Source organism: Mustela nivalis, assembly GCF_964662115.1.
Source record: "Mustela nivalis genome assembly, chromosome: 4".
In the NCBI taxonomy this organism is placed as follows: domain Eukaryota; kingdom Metazoa; phylum Chordata; class Mammalia; order Carnivora; family Mustelidae; genus Mustela; species Mustela nivalis.
Genome location: NC_139023.1, coordinates 97,054,866 through 97,082,067, shown reverse-complemented (window position 1 = coordinate 97,082,067; position 27,202 = coordinate 97,054,866). Strand labels below are relative to the sequence as shown.

Here is a 27,202-nt window from a genome sequence, read left to right as displayed (position 1 = left end):
TATTTTGGACTCTGATAAAATCTGTGGCTGATTTATTGCTTAAACAGTGTAAACTGGTTCTGCTGTTGGGTTTAAAATATGTAGGCATAAGCTGCTTCGAGATTGCACATAGAGTAAAATTTAAAGTTTTTATGTAATATTAAAAATAAAAAAAAATTTACACCTATCTTTAATTTTACTTTCAGTCTTAGGAATTGGAATATAAAATTATAAGTCAATGCAGAATATTTACTAATTCTAAAATTTGAAGATAAACTTGCTTTTCTTTAAAGAATCTTGTTATAATAGCTTTGAAATTTTAAGTTATATATAAATTGAAAGTAAGAAACTTATGCTTCAATTTTGGAATAAGATGCCTTTTTCTTAATACTCTGATCCATAGGTGAGTATCTCATATTGTTGGTAGAAACATAGCTTGGTTTTTGAGCTAGTCGTTATTTGTGATTTTTTTAGTGACGTCTTTATCTATCTCTGGTATTTTTAGGAACATTTACAATATTTCAGAAAAAACAATTTTAATAGGCATATATACTCCATGTTAACATTTTTGACGTTTTTATTATTCAAGACAGAATTGATGTAACTCTTTTACAACACGTAAAAGTTCACATATATATAATGATGCCATAATAATTTAATTTAGAAATACTGCACATTTTTCTGGGCTCTGACTCTTTAAAATTATGTGTAGAAAATAAGTGAAATGATACTCTGAACCTATTTCCCTGAATAGGTGCTTCTACAATGGATTGTCAAATTGAATCTAACCTCATTTTGAGAGTTATAGTTAATGCTCAAGTAAAAGCTTAGTGGGATTTGAAGAATTTTATGTTCAAGTTTCCAGCATTTCCTTTAACAAAATAAGGATCTTGATAAATCAACCATGGAACAAAGTAACCAAAGATGGACATAGAGTATGAATTCTTTTGGAGATGATTGAAAATAATTTTGATATTTTCACCCTTAATTTCTTAAAAATTTTGGAGTAACAAAATTTTCTCTTTTTTAACTTTATAACTTTGAAGGTTATAATTCAAAAATATGCTATTTTCAAGTATATCAGGTAACATATTCTTTTTTTAAAAAGATTTTATTTATTTGACAGAGCTAGATCACAAGTAGGCAGAGAGGCAGGCAGAGAGAGAGAGAGAGAGAGAGGGAAGCAGGCTCCCTGCTGAGCAGAGAGCCCAATGCGGGGCTCGATCCCAGGACCCTGAGATCATGACCTGAGCCGAAGGCAGCAGCTTAACCCACTGAGCCACCCAGGTGCCCCAGGTAACATATTCTTGTATAGTATTTTCATGCATGTAAAGTTAGGAATTAAGAAATTACACTTTTGAAGAAGACAAAGTTTAAAGATGTTATTCGAGCAAGACACTTAAAAATTAGCTACTCCGGGGATGCCTGGGTGGCTCAGTTGGTTGGACGACTGCCTTCCACTCAGGTCATGATCCCGGAGTCCTGGGATTGAGTCCGCTTCGGGCTCCCAGCTCCATGGGGAGTCAGCTTCTCTCTCTGACCTTCTCCTTGCTCATGCTCTCTCTCTCAAATAAATAAATAAAATCTTTAAAAAAAAAATTAGCTACTCGGGCTACTCAAATTCCTAGCTTTGTGAAAAATCTTTCTTTAAATTTGGAAGGGAGAAAGTACATAAGAAATAAATACTTTTTGGTGAATCACACTCAGTAATAGAATTGTGAAACACAATAACATGATACTATACTAAATGAAAACCACTAACCTAAACATATTTGATAGAGTTTATATATTTAGAAGTACAGCAACTTAACCACTTGGGCCACTAAATGACCCTGATATGATTATATTTCAAATATTCATTATGCTATATGCCATTGGAAAGATGATAATAAATTGAATAAAGTGCAGGGTTTTCTTGCCCATTTTCAGTTAGTAACTTAAACTTTGCCTCGTGAGCCTGTCAGAGAATGCACAGGAAACATTTTCCACCATGAAGCAGTGTCGCTAAAAGAGCGACATCTTGCACAGAACTGGTATGAGGGTACCTGATACCAGGGATATGAGGGGAGGCAGCAAAGGGATGTGGTTACTGTTCTTCATGCTGTACAGAACAGAAAGCTCCACTCTTGGTGAATGTCCCTTTATCTTGCCAGGTGAGCTACTCTCAAAGAGGGAAGGAAATTCTTCTAACAAGTTTTGTTCTTTCTGAAACCACAAATATAATTACTCTGATTATTCGCCTCCTATCTTCCTTTGATAAGACTGTCCTAGTGGAGAATAGATGTGATTTAGAAGCAAGCACTCTTGAATTCGAATCACTGTTCTGATTAATTAGTCTATGATCTTGGGCAAAAAACTTGCTTCATCTTCAGCTTTCTCAACAACAACAATATCATGCCTTTCTGTTGTAAAGATTAAAGTAGAATTTTTGAAAATACAATGGATAACCTTAACAGATATCTACTCAATAGATAAGCTTCCATAGGTATTTTATATCAAGACGGTATTACTCACATTACTCCTGAGTTTCTACTCATGCAGCTCAGGCAAAGTAAGAATTACTTGTTCTCATGGTTTTTTGGATCAGATCAGACAAATGTTTCCGCTGAGTCTGGTAGGATTTTCCTTCAGTGATCTAGAATTCAGTGTCCTATCTATGTTAAACATTTCTAAATAGATTGCATTGTTCTGAAACCAGTGTCTTGCTGACTGGTAGAGTTAATGGGTTACTCATCAAGATTCTAAACAAAACAAGCCGAGACTTTTTATCAGCAAGCTATTCACTTAATGTATGTTCCTATATAATATAGTTTTTATGCCTAAAGTATTTCTAGTAGAAATGTTTGCTTGTCAAAATAAGTTTCCATGTTTATGCTGTTTTCAGTTACACAATTTGATTTGTAAGCTACTTATTTGGCATAATTATGGTACTGAATTATTATTATTATTATTATTATTATTTTAAGATTTTATTTATTTATTTGATAGACTGCGATCATAAGTAGGCAGAGAGGCAGGCAGAGAGAGAGGAAGGGAAACATGCTCTCCACTGAGCAGAAAGCCAGATGCTGGGCTCCATCCCAGGACCCTGAGATCATGACCTGAGCCGAAGGCAGAGGCTTTAACCCACTGAGCCACCCAGGTGTCCCTAGAGTACTGAATATTATTATCCCCATTTAATAAATAATACAACTAAGTCATAGGTTAACTAAAATGTTAGCACAAACTGTAATTGGTGGATTAGAATTCAAATGTAAACTTTTCTACTCCAAACTGTGCTTTTTCCATCATGCTTGACTTATTCATTATGTTGTCACTTCTTGAGTAATCAAACAACTGTTCATTGAGAACCGGCTATGTAATCAGTATTGTACCATGCTTGGAAACACAGAGGTGAACAAAACAGATCAATCCCCACAGTCACAGAACTTAAGAGCCTTGTAACTTTAGGTAATAGAGGTATATCAGCTGCCTGAGAGACAAAGGTTCTTATACCAGACCTCAAATCCTTAGCAATTCTTTAGGAAAAACAGAATTGCTAGAACCTCTAACTTTATATTTACAGTGATTTATGTTTAAGCATCCATATCTAATGCATTCTTGAGGCATGTTATGTTTTCCTTTCTAATGACATTGAGAAGGTCCACTTTCCCACTGTAATAGTTGTTGTATGATCTATATTTTCCACAAGAACTTCTGTAATAAGAGCTTTGAATCTTGTCTTTCTATCATGTCTATCTGCGGGCAATACATACTTTCAAACCATTTCTAAGAGTGTATGCTTTAGTCAAGAGCTGATGAATATGATTTCACTTTTCACTGTGGTCATGCCCGATAGGTCCAAATGTCTTTACCGGTAACAACCTAGACACTCTGAACAAAATACAAAAAACAAATATATGACAAGGAGACATCAGAAAGTAAATAAAACCAGGCAGCTTCTGTAGCAGAGTTGAAGCTTGGTAGAAGGGATCAGTATGGGCTGAGTTTCCCATTTTTATGGTTTTTTCCCTTGAGGATAGGCTAAGATTGGTACCAGTTAGGGCAACTAACACTCCTAAAGAAATCTAACAGCTCTCGTGATGTAAAGAAGAAGAGGATAGTGTTTGGGGCAAAAAGAAGTCATTGTAAAGTGAGAATGGAATGCCTCATGTTTCTGTGTATAAACTCTCCCTAAGCCTCTGGCTGACTCCAGAACTCGACCTGCACAAGCAGAATCCAAGGAGCCCAACTAAGATTTGAACTGAAATGGGGCTGGAGCTGCTGCCCTGAGGTGGAGTTTGCAGTTGGGGAATCCAACCAAATTAATTGCTTGATAAGACAAAAACATCAGTATTTTTTTTTTAACTTTTTATTTTTTATAAACATATATTTTTATCCCCAGGGGTACAGGTCTGTGAATCACCAGGTTTACACACTTCACAGCACTCACCAAAGCACATACCCTCCCCAATGTCCATAATCCCACCCCCTTCTCCCAAACCCCCTCCCCCCAGCAACCCTCAGTTTGTTTTGTGAGATTAAGAGTCACTTATGGTTTGTCTCCCTCCCAATCCCATCTTGTTTCATTTATTCTTCTCCAGTATTTTTTTGAGGACTATCATAAAATACGCAGATTCACAATATAACATTCACAATGTCTGAAAAACAACTCCAAATTACTCAATCTCTGGAGAAACAGAAAAATACCAATGTAACCCAGTAGCAAAACAAGTAAAACCTCAGCAATGACTGATGTTTAATAATAGAATCGAGGTAGGGAGCAGATGAGTGTTTCCCTTCATTCACCTTTGCTATATATTTATAAATTTTCAGATAAAAATATAGAAGAAACAAGTCAGTGATGATTAGACCTTCCATTCCTCCACCATTCTTTAATCTCCATTTCTTCACAATGAAAAGCTTCAATTTAAAAAGATTCTACTTTAAATCTCTTACTGGTGGTCACACTTTTTAATCTTAATGTTTCATATAGTGCTTAGCATATGGTAGGCATTCAGAAAATATATTACAGTTAAGAAAGAGTAATAAATTTAAGATCCTTTGTGTTTTCCTACAGAACACCAATTAGTTATTTTGGTTAGTATCTTGTGAGTAAATGTGATTCAATGATTTTTTTTTTTTTAACCTTCATGAGGATTTGCAAACATGACCAGTGGCATCAGCACCCCAATTTTGACCAGAACCTATCTGTAGATGACTCATTCCTCTCTAGATAAAACACCACCTAAATGGACTTTGCTTAGAAGCAAAGACCTAACTGACATACTCGAGTTCATTTTACTCTCTCTATATACCATTACACAAACTGAAAGGGTAAATGTGGTATACTTTTAATTGTGTGTCGTTGGATGCATATTTCCTTGTAAGCATAAGCTCTGTGATGGTTGATTTTTTTTTTATTATTTTATTTATTTGACAGAGAGAAATCACAACTAGGCAGAGAGAGAGGAGGAAGCAGGCTCCCTGTGGAGCAGAGAGCCCGATGCGGGGCTCGATTCCAGGATCCTGGGATCATGACCTGAGCTGAAGGCAGAGGCCCTAACCCACTGAGCCACCGAAGCGCATCTGTGATGGTTGATTTTATGTAGCAATTTGACTGGGCAAAAGTGAATGCCCTGGTATTTACTCAACACTATTCCTGTGTGTGACTGTAAAGGTGTTTCTGGTTGAAATTAACATTTGAATTAGCAGATCCAGTAAGCTGGGTTGTCCTTCCCCCTGAGGGTGGGCCTCATGTAATCTGTTAAAGTCCTGAAAAGAACAAAAAGGATAAGTAAAAGAGAATTCACCTCCCAGGCCAATCTTTGAGCTAGGACTTAAGTCCTCTGTCTTCAAACTTGGTCTTGGGTTGGCTCTTCTGGTTCTCAAGCTTTTATACTTGGGCAGGAACTATACAATTTTCTCTATTGGGTCTCCAACTTGGAGACCCAAGGATCTGGGTATTTCTCAGATGGTGATTTCTCAGGTGGTGAGCCAAGTCTTTATCATAAATGCTTAATTATGTGTGTGTACTTATATATGGATATCTATCTACATCTGTATCTATATAACTATATCATTACCTAATCTCTTTCTGTCCTCTCTCTCTCTCCCCCTCTTTCCTATTGGTTCTGTTTCTCTGGTGAAACCAGACCACTGCAGGTTTGATCTTGTGTCAAGAGAAATGTAACATGAATTAATACAGTTGATGAATTAATACAGTTGATAAGGGGTCACTTCAGAAATTTGTTTTCCATAATATAATTAGTTTCATCTTACTGGAGATTTGAAAGTATTTATCTAAATATTACAAATGATTATTCTCTCATGCTTGTAAATCTAGTTTGTACATATGCCATCAAGATTGCATGGAGCCTAGTTTTCCAATTTCATCATAATTTTCTTTGCAAAGGAGACATGTGGTAAATAAATTTGTGGCAAACAACATGTTTGATGAGTCTGAAAGAGAGGTGGCAATTTTCCTTATGTTTATATCCTTGTGACAAAATAAGATAGAAAAATAAGATAAAATATTTTACCCAAGATAAAAACTATTGTCTCAACTTTTTAACTCTCATATTAATAATTTACTGTGATTTCTTAAAATTTATAATATGAATTTTCTAAAGTCATCTCGGCATTTTCAGGCTCCTTAATAGTCAACCTCAGAACAATTTACCCAGATAGTGATTAATTTCTTATTTGGGCAGCTATATATGCTCTCTTTCTCTTTGTACAGAAGTTTGTTTTTTTGTATGCAAAAGGGGAAAAAAAAGATAGCATTCAATAACAAAAGCATCTTACCATGTTTTCAAGAATCTTTACTAAAATACCACTTCTCTGATAAAAATTCAACTCACTCTTAAGATGAAAAAACAGAAAACATTTGAGGTTGCCCAGGAGCTACCATCTCTTCTTCTCTGTGAAGTAACAATGTGAAACATTTTGTGTTTCAGTTTGTTAGAGAAGTGAAGATAATTCTAGAATGGAAGTAATACATTAAAAGTATATTTTCTTAGTATTCTTAAAACTTAGTGCTAGAAATCTTTGTATCTAATTTCTTTTAATGTATTTTTATATATTCTCAGGTACGTAAGAAAAAACCTGCACCTTTTCTCCAAAATAATAACAGTATTTATTAGGCACAGTACTTAGTTTTAAAAAAGACTTTCTTGTGTTATCTGAATTGATCCCCACAACAATTCAATTAGATAGATAACACAGATATAGTTATGAGGACTTTGATCCTCAGAGAAATGATAAATAATAATAAATGACTTTTTAAAGTTGAGTCTGGAATCAGAACATAAAAATATTATTGTTCCAAAATTTGGTTTGTCCTTATCCAAAACATTTTTGAAGAGGGGGGAAGAGCTTTTGGAAATTAGGGGAAAACACACACACACACACACACACACACACACACACACACACACACACACACAATGTATTTGCACACTGAGACTAACAATAAAAATTGAATCAATTTTGTAATATTCTTAATTAACTAATTAAATGACTAATACTCCCAATGATATTAGATAGGTGTGATTTTTGTCATCAAACCTTCAAAAGAGCAAATTCATTAGTAATTAAACCATGCCATGAAATTAATTTTTAAATACCCTATGCCCTTCCTAGAAAAGCTACCTCACCAGTAGTAATTTTTGCTTCTGTAAGTTTTGAAATGGTATCAGTAGGGATTTCAATAAAATCCTTTTGTGTCTCATAAATGCACTTTTGCAATGGACAGTTTTCTTTATTGGTAATTAAATGACCCACTAGAACACCATTTCCATCCAATAGGAGATTTGTTGTTATGTGTCCCAAATATTGTTTGGGTATAGTTTATGAATTAGTCTTTGCAGCCTCCATTTGGAGAACACGTTAGTCAATGATCTACCCAGAAAAGATGTCCTTAAATTTTACAGAATCATACTTAAGTTTCACTTTAATATTCATGTTATTCAGATCACTGATCTGAAGGACAAGATAGAATGTTATTTGAGAGTTTGTACCATAGTTCCATCAGAACTATAGCTGACATAGACCTTCAGGGAATCACTTAACCTCTCTGCCTCTATCTTTTTTGTAAAATGACAATAACTACCCCATTAGCTTATCATAAGGATTAAATTGTTCTCTTCTAAGGAAAACACTTAGACCAAAACCTGCTCACAGTCCATGCTAAGTAAGTATTACTGTATGTTGTTATTGTTGATACATTCATAGCCTGGAATTTAGCTTCTGCCTCTTCTGCCTCTTCTGTTGACCCACTACCTGCAAAACAGCAACACCTTAGTTAACTTACAGAGTAGTAAAGGCCCATACAAATAAACTAAAACTTTCAGTAAATAATGCATGAACTTCTTTTTCTTCTCCATTGCAATTATAGTGGAATGTAGCCTTTTCTATAAAGACTTAAACACCTAAAAATAACTTAGGAGGTATCCAGCAAATTTTTCTAGGTTAACTTTTCCCCCCAACCCTTCATGTTTGTATAAAGTAATTTATTTATAAGTATTTTAAAAATATTTCAAATATTTATCCTAATTAACATATAAAATGAGACATATAAGATAGAGAAATATTTCTGAAAAGCAGTGGAAAATAGGAAAGGGTTTGAATGGTCATTTTCAGAGAAGAATTGCTAAAACTATACATGCAAGTTTCTGTATCTCCTAAAGGACAGAATAAACCTAGCGGGAGGTTCAGTGTTGTTTTCTTAGATGATATCTACAATTTCTATACAGAATGAAATGTAGAATACCAATGTTTTTGGAAATGAAAAACGTATTAGTTGAAAGACTAGATACTTATTTTTTAAAATTTTTTATTTAAATTTAATTAATTAATATATAATGTATTATTAGTTTCGGAGGTAGAGGTCAGTGATTTATCAATCTTATATAATACCCATTGCTCTTTACATCAATGCCCTCCTTAATGTCCATTACCCAGTTGCCCAATCCCCCAAACCCCTGCCCTCCAGCAACCCTGTTTGTTTCCTATGAGTCTCTTATCGTTTGTATCTTCTGAATTCATCTTGTTTTATTTTTTCCCTTTCTTCCCCTATGATCCTCTGTTATATTTCTTAAATTCCACATACAAATGAGATCATATAATAATTGTCTTTCTCTGATTGCCTTATTTCATTTAGCATAATACCCTGTAGTTCTATGCACAGTGTTGCAAATGGCAAGATTTCTTTTTTTTTTTTTGTGATGGCTGCATAATATTCCAATGTGTATATATATGACATCTTTTTTATCCATTCTTCTGTCAATGGACATCTGGGCTTTTTCCACAGTTTGGCTATTGTGAACATTGCTGCTATAAACACTGGACAGCAGAGGTCCCTTTGAATCACTATTTGTATCTTTGGGGTAAATACCCCATGCAATAGCTGGGTCATAGGGTAGCTATTTGAAAGTTTTTGAGGAACCTCCATGCTGTTTTCCAGAGTGGCTGCACCAGCTTGCATTCCCACCAACAGTATAGGAGGGTCCCCCTTCCTCCACATCCTCACCAACACTTGTCATTTCCTGACTTGTTGATTTTGGCCATTCTGACTGGTGTGAGGTGGTATCTCATCATTGTTTTGATTTGTATTTCCCTGATGCTGAATGATGTTGAGAATTTTTTCATGCATCTGTTGGCCATTTGTATGTCTTCTTTGGAGAAATGTCTTCACGTCTTCTTGACTTGACACTTTAATTCAACAAACTCTTTTAGGACCTTTCAGACAGTATTTGTTTTCCATAGTGTGGTTATAGCACCTGTGTTCACTGTGGTGTTGAATCCTGAGAGATATGAGGGCCAGTTTCCCTAAGCTATATTTTCTTTGCTCCTTGTTTTCCACATCACCCTAAGACTAAGTGTTATTTTACATACAGGTTAACCTAATTTACAGGATGACATAAGTTCTAGTCTAATTCAGGTAACTTTCTAGTTTCACTAAGCCTGTCATCATTTTCCAGTCACAATTTTGTTATTGGTGAAACAGGGATAAATGACTCATCACTCTCAGGATTGTGGTACGAACGAAATTATGTGATATGTGTGAATGTACTTGGTAAGTGGTGCTGTTATTTCAACTGTCTTGACAACTATAGAATATAACCAAAACATACAGAATCACTAGTATGGATAAATTGGTATTTCTAAGCACTAAGGTAACATGGATTATTGAATAAATGATTTTAGATTCCTTAGCTAACTACATAGTTAGAAAACTAATGGTGCCTCATACCATATCCTAAAATAAATTGCAGGTAGATAAAGGACTAAAATATAAAGGAATAAATAAGAGAACTAGAAGAAAAATCGAGATGACTTTTTTTTAAATTTATTTATTTTCAGAAAAACAGTATTAATTATTTTTCACCACACCCAGTGCTCCATGCAATCCATGCCCTCTATAATACCCACCACCTAGTACCCCAACCTCCCACCCCCCCCTACTTCAAACCCCTCAGATTGTTTTTCAAATCGAGATGACTTTTATCTGATCATGGTGTTAGAAGGACTTTCTCAGCATAACTGTGAAAAAAGAAACCCCAATTCTTAAAATTAATGGTTTGAAACATGAAAATTAAAAACACCTTTCATGATAATGTGCCCAGTGGTCAAGGCCACTGACTTTGAGATAGCCACAATAATAGCCACTTATTAGCTATGACCTTGGGCAAGATATTTAACTTCTATAGGCCTCAATTTTCTGATCAGTAAAAGAGTCACAATAGTAATAATATTAATAAGAACAACAACATTAACTTACACAGTAACTACCACATATAATGGTTTTTAGAAGCAATAAATAAAATAATATCCATGAAGTACTTAGCCTAAGCAATGAAAGCAAAAAAAGGGGAGATATTTAGAATATATATGGCAAATGAAGATTTAACATCATTAATTTAAAAAGATTTCTTATACATTTACGTGAAAAAGATGAATCAAGAAAAGACCACAAACATGTAATTAACACAATATACAATAGATAACAGTATCAGAGCTTGAGATGGATTTTACCTCTGATTGTTAGGAATAGGAGTGATTCTTTTTAGTCTGTTTATTTTTCATTTTCCAAATCATCCACAATTTAAAAAAGTACTTTTTTGTGTTTCAGGTAAAAAAAAAAAAAAAAAAAAAAAGAACTAGGAAATTATTTTATTTATTTAATTTACAGAAAGATAAATGTCTCAAATGAGTATGTTGACAAGTTTTCCAGGGTCTACTCTTCCTTTACTATGTAAATTAAAAGGTTGATCCCCTGTCTCGCATGCCTTCAGGAAATCAAATAACTTCACAGTATTTCTGAAGATTCCTAGAATGTTCGTTCCTACATGTCTTGGTTTTTGTTTATTGTCTTTCATCCTGAGACACTTTTCTGAAATATCTCTCTCCACCTTGTAAGTGCTTGTCCTTGTCCTGCTTCAATCAATCCTAGAAGACTAAGAGATACAGAGGGGAGAGGGGAAGAAGATTGAAATAACTAATTGCTGAGTCTTTGACGACGATATCAGCATACTATTCTCATTAGCATACTAAAAACAGTCCCTCATATGAAGTACACATATATATATAATGATTGAAAAATGTCATTTCTTAAATTCCATATTAAGGTGTTTGTCATCTATGCAGTTTACCTTTCTAAATCTGAGGTGGAGTTTAGGGACATACTTTAAAGGAAAACATGATGATATTAGTCTGCAGTTATCCAGACTACTATTTCAAATAGATTACTATCTTTTATTTGTCCATGCTTCTGCCTTTTCTTCTTCTTCTTCTTTTTCTGCTTTTTTTTTTTTTTATTGCTGTCATCCCATGACCTTTAGCTGGGAGACATATATAAAGATTGCATGCTAATGTTTCAACTGATCCCTTTCATTGTTGTTGGTAAGTTTTATACATACGGTTCTTATTGTCCTTGTAGAAGGGAGAGGTAAAATCAATTTCCTCTTCAACATATTGATAAACAACTCCAGATATAAGAGGTAGGGAGGAGAAACTAGATTTACCTCTGTGTGACCTACATAGGAATGCTGGAAAAAATTAATTCCAGAATATTATGTCAACATTCCTTGAAGTTGTGGATATGATTTACATAGTAGGTCTTCTCCATCCACCCAGCTACTTTCATCTTGATACTGTAAATTGCTTTCATTTTCCCCCTCCGATCTGTGTGCTTGAGGTATTGTTGTGATAAATTATGGAGGTACAGAACTGAAAATGGTGTGTAGATTGTCTAAGAAATTGAGTGCAGTCAGCCTTAAAAGTGGTGGATGATGTGCGAAAGCAGCTACCTCACCCTGGCCATGTCCCATATGTCGTCAATGAACAGCTGCTTTTAACTTTGCCTTTTGCCCAGAGCATGAGAGCTGCTGGATTTATTGAATTAATAACCACTCCATTATGTGTGTTTTGTTTTCCTGTGACCATGAAATCTGGCTATAATGTTAGGAAAGTGTAAGACAGGTCTCCTTAACAAACAAGGCGGTATCTTTTTTTTGGTCATTATTTAATACTTAATCTTTTCGGTAGAAAATAATAGGGAAATCCTTTCAAACCTGGAATAGAATGTTCCTAGCAATATTGAGTTAAAAAGGCATTTTATGGGTTACACAGATAGATAGAAACTGGCTTTCACTATGATTTGTAGTCTGGAGCATAGCTACTGACTGCAATGTGTTTGTGATTGAGTAGGTTTTTTTTCTTTTTTTAACCTGTATTCTCTTTCTTTCTTTCTTTCTTTCTTTCTTTCTTTCTTTCTTTCTTTCTTTCAAGACAGAATATTACATATATACTTTTTTCCTAGATGAACATCTGAATAGTTTCTGCAGGAAATGAGGGCAAAATAGAACACTATCTTCCTTTTACAACCTAGGTCATTTCCTGAGGAGTTTTGAATTCAGCACGAAGGGCAGGATTTTAGCAGGGGAGGAATGCAGCACATGTGGAAAAGGTTGTCCTGGCGACCTTTGATTCTTTTGACCAAGAAGGTGCGAGATAAGTCTTCTATCAAGAAGTTTCAGTCCGGGCCATTTTGATTAATGGCATTTTTTTTCTTTCCTCCTTTCTTCTTCTTTTTCTTTTTGCGTGTGTGGGTGTTTTTTTTTTTTTTTTTTTTTTTTTTAAGATCAGGCCAACCCACTATTGTTCATGTTCTCTCTCTTCCACCACAATTTTATAAAAAAATACAGAATGTAAATGGACATTCTTTTTATCAGCTGTGTTTCAGCTCCTGGTTACTTCCATGTTCTCACTAGCAAGTGTCAGAAATAGTAGCCTTTTGAAGGCCTACAGAATAATAGCTTTGGAATTTTTTTTCTTAAAGGGAAAAGTAATAAAGGTAGTCAAGTTTATTGTGAAAAACAGCCTAAAAGATGACTTATTTGAAGCACCTCATTTGAATATGGGGAAACTGAGGCTCAGAAAAGAATTTTTAATTTGCTTAAAACTATATAAATGATTATAACACCTTTGCACTGATTCCCAATCAGTGTTTTATCTACTGCAAGACTAAGGAGAAGGGCCAGTGATCTTCTTAAGAAATTAAATCTTCTTTTTATTTGTTTATAATACAATTATCTCAAACTACTAAACAATAAAGTCAGACTTCTCTTATGTACTCTTAAAATTATATATACATTTTAAAGCTGGGACACAAAACTCTGGTGTATTAAAGTGGTTATAGCAATGCTTCGCAAAAAACTATGACTCTGAAATGCCTTCTGAATCAGTGGAGTAAAGTTAAATTTTGTTCACCGTACTATATTTTACTCTATTATCTTTGTAACCTGGGTAATGTGAAATAATTTCCTATGCCTACTGTGAGCAGGCACTGTGCTGAGTGCTGCCAGCCTTCTGAACAACTCTCAGTAACAGGTACTACAGTATCCATTTTACAAACTAGAAAAATGAGAATTATATTTTAGCAATTCCAAGTCCTAAAAGTCAGTGATTGCACTGGGATTCGTATTCTGTTCTATAGTGATTGAAGTTCAAGCTGTTTCCATTATATCAGCTTACCGCCTTTTATGTAAAACATGTATTAAATAAATTAGTACTCATATTCAGAATGAACAATAAAACAGTGAATCTGTTGCATTTGCCTTTAAAATATTATTCATAGAAAAACTAAATCTCCTTTTCTGGGACCCACCCTCCACCAAACACAAACTCATAGACATTCAGATACACAGAGTCACTCAGTCACTCAAGTTACTCTGTAAAATCAACTGCTAAGGGACTGAAAATTGTCTGTATTATTGGTTAAAATTCAGGAATGGGTAGTGCTTTTTTTTCATAATTTTATTGTAATTTCTGGGGCTACTTAAACAGATGAAAATATTACTGAAAGAGATTTTTAAATCTACTTATGTATATGATAAATTACAAAAAGTAGATTTAACTTCACCAGAATTCCTGGCTTCCAGAATCAAAATATTTATTGGTAATTACCCATACAAAATATGAGAAAACACAGATTTGGAAATTTGTTCTGTTAATATGAAGAATGGCATTTTGGGTCATTGTTTCTAAGTTTAAAGATTTTTTTTTTAAATTTATTTGACAGACAGAGATCACAAGTAGGCAGAGAGGCAGGCAGAGAGAGAGGAAGGGAAGCAGGCTCCCCACTTAGCAGAAAGCCCATTGCGGGGCTCAATCCCAGGACCCTGGGATCATGACCTGAGCCGAAAGCAGAGGCTTTAACCTACTGAGCCACCCAGACACCCCATTATTTCTAAGTTTAACATGAAAATGCAATAAACTATTTACAGTAGGAGGGAGGTTTATATGGGGGAGTCTAGAAGTTATTTGTAATAGGCTGATGGTGTGTTTGCCTATGGCAGTGTTAGTTAAACTTGTTCAGGAACTCACAGTTCTCTTCTCACTCTCAGTGGTCCTGGTCTGGCTGCTGTCTTGTGGTCACCTGGGAAGAAAGTCCCATGGCTCTGCACGCCTAAGGAAAGGTGAACAGAATAAGTTATAAGATGTTTTCACATCTTTCCGAGGAAATGTTGAAAAGCACATTTTGTTTCCCACATATATTAATATTTGCAATTATTAATATAAAGTCCTTCATATAATAATCTCCTTATATTCCAAAGAACCCTGCTGTTCATTCAAATGACTTTACTCTTGTTTACAAGTCGCCTGATGAAAACAACAATAATGGGAACATTGCCATCAATGCAACTAAATGTGGTCTTGTTTTCAACTCTAATTCCAGAGAACAAACAGAAAGGCTCTAACTCATTGGCCATGTATCAGAGGCTTAGTTTCTCCCCAAATTCTTACATAGCATAGGACAAATCCTTCTCCTGACCGTTTCCAGCAAAAACCAACACCTCCCCAAACAAAACTGCCTCTAAATCATTATTCACATTTTATAGCAAAAATATCTTGGACTGTGCTGTATTTTAAAAATGAAGTTGATTCATTTTAGAAAATATATATGCTTTTTTACCGTGTGGTTAAGAGGAAGCCTCAACTTTCTGATTCATCGTCATCTAAACTTCTCCCGATATAAATGAGAAATGCTGATTGCAAATGACATTGTTGTTGGGGGTGACGCTACAGTTTCATGCCTATTTTGATATCCAACATCTAAGGACAGTTTCTGAGGATCCATTCCTTGTAGCTGCAACCCTGAGATTTTTTATTTATTTATTTATTTTTACTAAGACTGTGGTGGTGGTTAGTAAGGAAATCTTGGATTGATATGATAACAAATTAAAAGAGACCAGCTCCCTGCTTCCTAGTACAGAGCCTAAACCCTGCTATTCCTGGGTACAGGAGGTTATGCGTTTGTTAGAACAGAGAGCAAAGATTAGTGTGCCAAAAACTTACAGACCAGAGGATCCATCTATTAGAGAAATGCAAGAAAAAGTTTACTTTCTATGCAAACCCTTTGACCTTTGACCCTTGCTGAACTACACATAAAACAGCTACCTATCATACCTCTATCATACCTTTTAATAAGCTTTAAGTATTTTATTTAATTAAATTTGTAAATGAATCAAATGTGCTCACTTAGGCAAGGGGGCTTCTCTATAACTCTGGGATTTTATTTTGATTTATGTATGGCATCAAATTAAGCGTGATCCTTGTTAAAGCCCTTGAACTGCTTTTGTAGATGTCCACAAAACCAGATGAAGACCTGCTTTACAAGGAACACAGTGATCAAAAGAGAAGGAAGTGGCCCTCTAAAAAAGCTCCATTCTAGAGAAGCAAATATTCAAATTTTCTCTGGTTAGCTTTTTAATTGTGCCCTAAATAAACAGGTCGCTGCTGTAGCGTAGACACAATTGAAAGGTTCTCAAGTCCTAAATCAACAGACTTGCTGCAACATTCTGCAGTGGCTGAGTTTCCTGGGTGGTCTTTAAAAATTGCCCCAGGGGGTAGGCACTGTCCTAGTCTAATCCGGATGTTACAGAGGTATGTAAAATGGCATGTCTTGCGAGTTTAGTTTATGTGTTGTCTAGTCCTTCCCGTGGACAGAGACATTCCTTTAAGCTTTTTTGGAACCTCTGTGGAATGAACAGGCTGGAAAAGCTTTCCTAACGTTGATTTTCTTAATAAAAGCTTTGAAATGAGATCAGGCATTTTCGTTGAAATATGAAAATACGTACAAGACAACAGACAAACTTTTAGAATTAGAGTGCGGGTTTGAAATTTGGATGTTGAATCTGTGCCTGACTCTTAATCTACCATCAAGTTTTGTTTGCTTTTACATCCCACAATCATGGTTGTCAGTTTAAAATTAATTGCAATGTTTAATTTTTTTGTTTTGAAGTGAGGGAGACGATAACAGGGCATCTGGTGCACAACGTGATATCAACGATCACCACCTGCCATCAGTTCATCGATGTACTGGATATATAAAATAATGGGATTAATATTAATCTTTCCATGGAATTGGGAAGAAAGGCTGTGAGGAGATAACCTCTGAGATAGAGAGTGTTAGAGCCAAGGGAGAGCCCCTCCCAGCTGGATCCCCAATAAGGGAACTAACAGCACCCAGAAATACGTACACTGACGTGCCACTCCAGCATCTGTCTTTCTAACAGCCCCGAAGGAACCTGTTTCGGTGAGCCCAGTAAATCAAAGTGGCATCTCCCTTAAGAGGTAACTGGAAGGGAAGCTGCCCAAAGCATGCATTCCATTCCTTACTGGGCCACCTGGAATTTAAAGTGAAAATGCTGGCTTTTACTTCAAATGCATAAGGAGCCTACCTCCCTGGCGTGACCTTTCGCTCATTTTAGAGAATTAAATAGAGCTTACCAAAGGGTAACCTTCTCTCTTTTTCATGCACCTGCACACATCCCAAATCGAGACTGCCGAAACTAAATGATCCTTCAAAGCTTGGAAACAGTGATGACCTTTTGTGAGTAAGTCTTCCTGGAAAACATCTGGGAGGAAAGGTCTTGATAATATTAGAATCAATGTCAAAAGAGCTGATAATTTGAGAAAACGTTTAAAAATTCAGAATTTATTTTCAAATGGAATCTCAAACTCCTGGGAAAGGTAGAACTTGCTTGAAATTAAATGAAAAAGGAAATGTATTCTTGCCTTGAGCTCTATGGCTGGAGTGAAAAACCCATGTAAAGTAATTATGTGAGGGTTACAAAGATGAATATTTTAATAATTTCTTTCCAACCAGTTATTTTTGGTAAGAAATCCTGTCAAAGTGTGCCACTTCCAATTATTCAAATAAGAAAGTCAGCGTAAATGGTTTTAATCCTCTCTAGTCCAATGAATGTGGTGTGGATCCTGTGGATACAGACACTCAGTTATCTTCCTTGTTGACACGCATAAGAAAATTCTGGCTGGGCACCCATGATTTATTCTTTATATCTGGAACTGCGCTGTAATCATTCACCTCTTTTCAAGTAGAGTTTGGCAACTTTATCTCCCTTGCAGTTTGCATTTTTTGAAAGTGAAAATATATTCTGCAGCTTTTGATGTGTTGATTGGTGGGAAGGTAGAGACCCCCGCTCTCAGTCTCCGGAGACATGGGCTCAGTGGCTAAATGAAGACCTCTAGTGCTTTCTTGTTAGCCAAGATAGATCTACATCCCGATGAACCACAACTAGTCAATAGCAGAGGCTCTCAGCACATGTTCTCAGAAGCCACAAATCAGTTTTCCCTGGGACTTCGTTATCGGCATATTGTGCCCTAGGCCGTGCCCTGCTGCTGCTTGCCCGACTGTAATTTTTCCCCCAGTGAAGTTTTTAAAGTCATAGGCTGAGACTGTAACCGTGCTCTCCTGGCAACAAGGCTGTCACAAGCCTGCCAGATATCAATTGCCCATCAAATAAATTGCTGCTTTAATGTACTCAGCCTCTCACTATTAAAAGGAGGTTCAATGCCAGCAGGATTTCCCACTGTTATGTTTTCTTCCTCCAGAATTTATTTCCAAATGTCTCCTTACCTAGGGCTAGCATTTATATGATACTGATGTATGTTCAGCGGTTGGCCCACTACGTTTTTAAGTCTCCATTATTTTTGCCTGAAGTACTGCAAATGCCCCCTGATTGGTTTCAACATAACCAGTGCCTTGCCTGCCTAATCCGCTCATTCCTTGCTTCCAGAGGCATCTTCCTTAAATCTAGTCACATTTCTCGTCTTTTTAGAATTTCCCATCGGCTCTCCACAATCTCTGGAAGATCCCCTTGTGTCAGAGCCTAAGAGACCCTATAAAAATAGCATGTTATTAGGCAGAATTGCTTTCTGGGGATACCAGACTGTCCCCTGAAAGTAGTCCAGCGCCCCTCCTTGGTAAAATTATAGTTTGAATTTAGGCCCCAAAGCTGTGTTTGAAATACCTGTGTTATTGGCTTATGGTACTGCTTTTAAAAGGATTAGTGGGTTATTTTTGTGAGGGGGAGCCCCATCTCTGGCCATCCCTGATGTGCTCTGGACAGATCAACTCCTAAACACAAATTGTCCCTCTCAGCGAATAAACCACTCTCCCCCAGAGAGCCGGGCCTCCTCTTCTGGAAGATTTCCATTACACACAGTGCTCTGGAAGAAGAGACCGCTGTTTCTGCATATCCTGGTCTTGGCTGGGGTCAATTCTTATCCTCCTCTGCTCTGATGCTCTTGGGTTCTCCATTTCTCAGGGAAGCACCTTCCTCCTTCTCTGCCAATAGGAGCCATTATTCACCATCCTAAACTACAATGTAAGAGCAGGGCACTAAATTTTAGAGCACTATCGATGTGTGTGAGGACACCCTGGAAATAGCGAGCTATTCCTAGTTCCCCAAGTGCCCACCTCTTCAAGCTGGTGACTTTGCCTACTACACGCTGTGGTTGCCTTTGCCTGGATTCTTTTTCTTCATCCACCTGCTGAAATCTTACTCACCCCTGAAGTCTCAACTCAAACATCACCTTGTCTCTGACATTTACAAAGGCTAAAGGAAAAAAAAAAAATATATATATATATATATTTATGTAATATATATATAATATATATAAAATATATTTATAATTTATATATAAAATATATATATATTAAAATTTTATTTATTTATTTGACAGACAGAGATTACAAGTAGGCAGAGAGGCAGGCAGAGAAAGGGGGAAGCAGGCTCCCTGCCGAGCAGAGAGCCCGATGCGGGGCTCGATCCCAGGACCCTGGGATCATAACCTGGGCCAAAGGCAGAGGCTTTAACCCACTGAGCTACCCAGGCGCCCCTATATATATATATATATATATATATATATATATATTTTTTTTTTTTTTTTTTTTTTTTTTTAAATGAGAGAGGCTTGGGAAAGAAAGCAGCAGAGTGGGAGAGATTGATCTGCTGGGGCAATTGATGGAGTCCAGTCCAGAAGGACATGATAAAGGTAAGATCAAAAGCGCAGAAGGAAAACATTGTGTGCCTGTTCGTACACATCCCCATGGGTTGTAACCATTTGTTTGCTCACAGCTCTCCTGCTCCAATGGGGTGGTGCCCTAAGCCACCATCTTCTCTTTTTCAGATCACTGTAATAACTCCCGAAGTGGCCTCCTTATTTGTACTCTGGTTCACTCTAGAGTAAGCTTGGCACAGCGGCCAATGAAATCTTATAATGCAGTCAGATCAAGCTACACTGCTGAAAATCTCTCCAACCCATTCCATGTAGACGCCAGTGAGCCACAGGTCGCCACATGATGCACTGCTGTTCCTTTTCCTTTAACGAGCATACGGCCGCCTCATACTATGTTCGCATTACTTATTTTTGTAGTTTATTTGTGTGAGCTCCATAAAGAAAGTTTCTGTTTACTTTTCTGCTCTATCACCAATAACAGGGACACCTAGTAAATCTTCAGTAAGTATTGTATTGAATGAGTGAGCGGATTTTCCCATGGATAGCCATACATAAAAATAGGACATTTGGGTAGAAGTTAAAAAACTCATAGAATTGTGTCCTGCATGATTTTGGCAAAAATCTTGGCTACTTCTAACAAAAGTCCTTTTCAATACAATTGCTTGACTACTAGCTGAACCTAGTACATTTGAAGTGCTCCATAAGGACCCTACAGCTTGTAAGAGAATAAGACATTGAGGTTCTTATCCTCACATATCTCTTTCTGAATATTCTTATACAACTTCACCAAAAAAAAGAAAAAAAAATTATTCACGAGGAGAAAGTAAGCAAAGTTAATGAAGTTCGTAATTTATGTTTGGATAACTAAAATCAACGGAGACAACTTCATATCTCTTTGCATGTTTATGTTTCATTTGTTACTCTAGCTATAAACTTCCATTATAATTTTTATTCAGAAAGTGGTCTGCAGTTGGTGTTCAAGTTGTTTTTTCTTTATAATCTATGTTTTACAGAAACATGTCATCCTAGCTGAAGGAATCATTTTTATTTTTTTATTTTTATTTTTTTAATTTAATTTAATTTAATTTTTTTAATTTAATTTAATTTTATAAACATATATTTTTATCCCCAGGGGTACAGGTCTGTGAATTACCAGGTTTACACACTTCACAGCACTCACCAAAGCACATACCCTCCCCAATGTCCATAATCCCACCCCCTTCTCCCAAACCCCCTCCCCCCAGGAACCCTCAGTTTGTTTTGTCAGATTAAGAGTCACTTATGGTTTGTCTCCCTCCCAATCCCATCTTGTTTCATTTATTCTTCTCCTACCCACTTAAGCCCCCATGTTGCATCACCACTTCCTCATATCAGGGAGATCATATGATAGTTGTCTTTCTTTGCTTGACTTATTTCGCTAAGCATGATACGCTCTAGTTTTTATTTTAAACTCCAGAAAAGTGTGTTTCTTAACTGAGTCCATAACCAGTATTAGATTTTTATCTTTCATGGCACGAATGTGCCAACAGAACATTTTCATGCCAAAAGACAGGTATACCTTCTGCACCGTGAAGAGCAGAGTGGTGGCTGTTTGGGCTTTGAACAACATATCACTGAAGTCATGTCACACATTTCTCAATGCCATTACGCAAACAGAGGAAGAATGAAAGCCAGAGCCTGTAAAAGTAATTCTTGGATGGCTTTGAGAAGTGTATAAAATGTGCTCTATAATTTTCAGCCTCCTGCAGTGCAAGTGATTAGCTAAAGAAACACTTTGAACCTGTTAGTTGTACATCTTTTAAACCATTTTAAATTATGGAAAAGATAGTCCTCAAGAAATTAATTAAAGTTTTGGACAATAATGCAATCAGGGATATCTGTGTTTGCAGTCTTTCCTCTCTGCTTGCATACATCTTTCTCTGTCAAGTACATCAAACAGCTAATTAGCCCCATTTTAAGAGCTTCACTGCTCACATCACTTAAAAGGATCTCCAGACCGCCTTCTTAGAGACTTTGCACTTTCTTTGCGTTGGTTTCCTGAATGCCTCTCAGACTTTGAAAGAATCTATTCTCTACATATCAGAGTAACTTTAAAAGTAGATGGGTTTTCTTTCCCGCAAATGAGTTTTGTTTCCTCACTCACAATCAGCATTTTATAAATAATCTCGTAAAGGTTGATAAACCTATTTCACCTGAATTTTGCTTATTTTAAATACCCTTGGGTTTGCTGAAAACATCTGAAAAACATTAGAATGACTGCTTTTTATTAAGACATGTGGTACCAGAAAAAAAAAAAATTATGGGACTAAAGTGTTGCTTTCATTTAGCATAAAGCGTTACCATGACAAAAGTTGAGTGTTTCAAATACCCATTTTAGAAATAAGTACAGGTCACATGATCTACAGATATCACATGTTAGCACATGTTAAAAGTTATAACCATAACTAGAGACAGAATTTCTGACTCACAGCTTCCATTAATCTGGACTATCACATGTCATCTCAAGTTGACTATAAAAATAACTCAAGACGCCAGAGTGCTTCAATTAACAGCTGAAATATTGTGATATTTTAACACAGGTGATATAAAGACTCAGAGCCACAAATAGATACATGGCTGTGAGTTATAGCTATTTCCTTGCAGGTTTATTGTTGAGGGCAGATGCAGAGAATGCCTTCTGTCTGCAAAAGCCAATCAAGCAGGGCAGGGTATGGATGGGTGAGGGGGTGGGTAGAAGTGGATTCCACTTACACAGTTTCTTGATCATTTAAATATATGTATGAATATGACCTGGGGCAGGAGAGGTGACAGGCAGTCCAAGAACACCCATGAGTATTTAAGATAGGGACTGTGCAGTATCTTGAGTAGAACAAGGTGTCCAGAGGAGCCAAATAGACATTTGTGAAATACGGACAGCAATAATGTTAGACTTCCACCATGACTTTGGGATGGTTGTAGCATGATTTTAAATGTAAATACACTAAGTCATCGAATCTTTGTAACAAACTTTTGAGGTTGGTTCTGTTCTTAAATATTACCAACGGAGTACCTGAGCTGTAGCATGTTTAAGTAACTTGCTCAAGGTCACACATCCACTAAATGGTGGGTTTTGGATTTGACTCCAGGCACATGGGCACCAGAGTGCTGGAAAGGCAGAAATGATGGAGAAAGGGTGGCAGAGATGGAAATGGGAGGTGAAGAAGGAAGGGAGAGAAGAAAAGAAGACCAAATCGAGGCTAGAAAAGAAGCTATTTGTTTAGTGACACCTAATATTGCAACTTTAATGGGAGGTCAGAATGTTTAAGGAGTAAAGGAAGGAATGGTGGGAAAAAGCTTTCCGTGAGGAGTGTGATATTTGACCTATGCTTTTGAAGTGAATCATACTGGATTTAGGACTTTTTTGCCTTAAAATTTCATTAAAACTGAACCCCTAACTAGTATTAATGCCTACTAAAGTATATTTTCATACCAAGCAGACAATAATTTCAACAAAAATAAATATTACAGTTTCAAAGGAGAGGGAATGAAAGCCAGGTTGATACACAAACTATCCAAATGAAGTGAAGAAAAATAAAAACACATGAACACTTAAATTTTTGCTCATATTTTACTAGGAGCATGCTCATAAGTCCCTACATTTCAAAAGTATGCTATCAAGACTTTAAGGCTGGCCTCATGCAGGTATTCCTGAAAAGAACAATAAGGAAGAAGTCCTTTTCAATGCTTGCAATGACATGAAGCTGAAAATATTTGTAGGGTGGCAGCTGCTGAATCTCGGCCCATTTTTCATTGTGCTGTCTTTGGCAAGCACATTTGTGAGAAATGAGTCTCCTTTATCTGTCTTCAGTACCCTGAATTGGTGGTGTCCGGGTCTTAGATGGGCTGGGCAACCTGTAGCCATGGAAATGATTTAGGAACAAAGCTGGCTAGAAGTTACATAAATCATCACCCAGTATATGCATGTCACTACAAAGCTGAGGAAGTTTGTCCCTTAGAGGCTAGGACTATTCATACCGTCAACCAACCAACACTTATCGAGTGCCAACCATGTGCCAGGCAGTGTTCTAGACATCGAATTGGGGTATTTGTTTAAGGTCACATAGCTAATGCATGCTGGGCAGGAAAAGCAAGATCTTTGGTCACTCCTTCTAGTGCACTGCTGAATTATTCAGTTACCAACTCTTGAGGTTGTTTTCTCAACTTAGTTTTGAAAAGGTGTCTGATTATCTGACTTGTCATAATTGTCCAATTTCTAGATGGTTGCTTCTTGCTATTTATTTTCCAGATAGAACCAGCCTAGACGTATTTTGTTATTGGAAGAGCAGGTCACTGCTGGGAATTTGAATTTTGCCCTCCATGTCTTATCATCCTGTTTAGTACTAAATATAGCTTAAAATTCATATCGATACAACTCCTGGAGATGTAAGTCCTAATTGCAGCAACTAGAAACAGTCACTGGTAGTAGATGGTTTTTGCTACCTCTGTATGCATTTAATATTAGATGTTTAGTTTTTCAAAGAATTTTCTGTATCTGAAAGAAGTTACCCAGGCATGATAGGATGTGATCTTTGTTACAACATTCTAATTATAAGATAACTCGATTCATAGCTTCCCCTACATTTGTTATACTTTTATATTTTACTGGTTATTGGAGGGATCAGTATCGAATCCAGGTATGTCTGACTTCAATGCTTTCCTCCCCCACCTTGATTGCTGAGATATAATATTATTTTTTTGCATTATTATTGGGCCACATACCTCTTTTCATTGTCTATTTCACCAGTAATAAAAGTTTCTATCCTGTTCGCACAGGTTAACCTATGTATATTTTAGAACCCAGAACTTTCATTTCTTCCTGCCCTGGGGCTGTATCTTCCATTACCAAGGCAAAACAACTGTTGCCAATGCATCTCAAGTATTGATAGCTTTTTAGATAGCTGTATTATTATATGGTTGGCTAATATTTGTTAGCTACTGGAGTAAATCAACTAAATATTTCATAATTGTTCCTGAAACATATGCGACATGCATCAACATGTCTATAACTATATCTATCTACATTTTTGCCCACCTTTTTGGTGTCCAATACCTTCTTGCTAATTTTAAGTGCATTGATCATATTGATGAGGATCTTTTTGAAACATATTTATGTATTTTACTGTTATTGTCTACTAGTAAAACTACTGAGTGGCACTCTCTCAGTAGCACACTGATACAAATCATATTTAATTTCTGGACTTAGAAACATCAACTCACTTGCTAGTAGGTTTTTAGTAGTTATTCAGCCCATTAGTTTTCCTCTGAGCCAGCCATATTTTTTCTTCCTTTACAAAGGAACTTTATAAAATTTGGGTACTAGTTGGCTCTAATGAGGGAAATTTAACAGGGCTCCATTTCACCTTGGAGAAGAAATAGCACAGCGTTGACCATACTGTGATCCATGCTGATCCTTTGGTTTAGTTACCTGGTTACTGACTGACTCCTGTGACCAAGCCCTCACCTTAAGTCTTTGCTTCACTTGGTTCCTATTTTGTTCTTCCATGTTTGAGTCTGTGACTTGAACCTGCTTTAACCATGAACTTGGCTGATCATGCAGTACCTCTGGAATAGTCCCTTGTCCTTCAGGTCCTCTCTGAGTCTGTGATTATGTTCCCGAATTCCCAACCAAGAGGAGTGACCACATGTATTCCCATAGCTCTTGGATTTTAGCCACCTGCCTGTCTTCTTTGGTTTTACTAATGGGCCTTTCACAAAATATTGTCATTGTGGTTTTACTTAACTAGTTTTATAGCTATGATTTCAACTTCCAAAGATCAAGAGCAGTCTATGTACTATATTTTTTGTGTGATAATAGTAGTTGCTTAGGTAATGTGTACCGAATGAATCAAATAAAAAATAATTTATGCAAATTTTCTATTTGCTGCCTTGCTTGACCTCCATGCTATTATACCAATTGTTACCACTCCTGGATCTCCCTGGTCATTGCCACATATCACCTACTGCCATTCTCAATTTCTGACTTTCACTTCCTATAAGTTGCTGCCTTGTTCTCAAGCACATGAATCACAATAATGGGTGCACCTATTTTCTAGCCTTTTAGTTTCAGACTCTTCTGAATAGACTCTACATTGCACTGCCTACCAAACTCAGAGTTCTTATCCTGGTATATTAATATTACTATTAGTTAACATGTTTGACTACTTGATCTGAATCAGGCACTATTCTATTTCCTTTTAAAGATTTTATTTACTTATTATTTATTTATTTATTTATTTATTTTTTGAGAGAGAGAGGGAGAGAAAGAGAGATAGAATGAGTGGGTAGGAGGGGCAGATGGAGAAGCAGACTGCCCGCTGAGCAAGGAGCCTGATACGGACTCAATTCTGGAACCTTGGCATCATGACCTGAGCTGAAGGCAGATACTTAACTGACTGAGCCATCCAGGAGCCCTGAACCAGGCACAATTTTAAATGCCTGTGCTATCGTTATAAAAACTGCTCATCTAGTTAAAAAAAAATTAGGGTCATGTAAATTCTAATGAGCCTGATTAAGGTAATTTTCATGTAAATATCATTAGATCTGAACAATTATAAAGTCCCAATCACCAGACAATATATATAGTGGGAAATCCAAGTATTTTCATGCTTTTTATAGGCTTTGTTACAGTTATTAAGTTTCTGTTCTAAGATTCTGACCCAAGGATTTGCTCTAAATGGTGAGAAAGAAGAAAAATGAATAAATCAATCTGTTTGTGTTTTCATAGGCTTCTTTTGTCCCCCAAAACTCACTTACAAGCTTGTAAGATTGTGAGTTTTCACATCATCTCTGCAGACAAGAGAAACTTACGAACATACCTAAAAATTATTCTGGAATTAATGACACTCATCATAATTGCGTCATGATTGCCTTTTGTGAATTTCTAACTGGATGTGGACATTCTTTATAATCAGGGTGTGTATGTAACATTTTAACCTAAAACTTTAAAATACCAGGTAGAAGAGTGCATACTCAATGAAGGACATTGAGAGAACACCATGATTACTGAGCTCAGTCTGTAGTATTTTCTTCTGCCAATAATGACAGCCATACTGAAATGACGTGAAATGAACAGGACCATAATTATTATTATCAAAATAAATCCTAAAAAGATGGACATATTCCTTTTAGTTTTCAAGATGAAATAGAGTAAAAAGAATGATTAAAAGACAGAGATTTTATAATTCCAAGGACAAATTCATCATATACAGCAAATATTATAGCCGAGGGGATTGACATCATGGTAAGTTTGCCTCAAATCTATTATCTTTCAGTTAATGATACCTATCATCATGGAAATTTGAAATCCTAAAGTAACATATTAAGTTGTTCTTATTAAGCTGGTTTGTAACTGGAGTTCTTTATTCTAAATTTGGAA

The 27,202-nt window shown here is 36.3% G+C and overlaps 1 pseudogene across 1 annotated transcript in view; it reads right to left on the bottom strand.

The window, feature by feature from the left end:
• Positions 1-27,202, bottom strand: part of LOC309863121 (glyceraldehyde-3-phosphate dehydrogenase pseudogene) — a 110,832-nt pseudogene that overhangs the window by 39,243 nt on the left and 44,387 nt on the right. The window contains exon 2 of the transcript in view: positions 14,848-14,929. The product of the transcript in view is annotated as a glyceraldehyde-3-phosphate dehydrogenase pseudogene (transcript). The remainder of the gene's footprint in view (positions 1-14,847; positions 14,930-27,202) is intronic.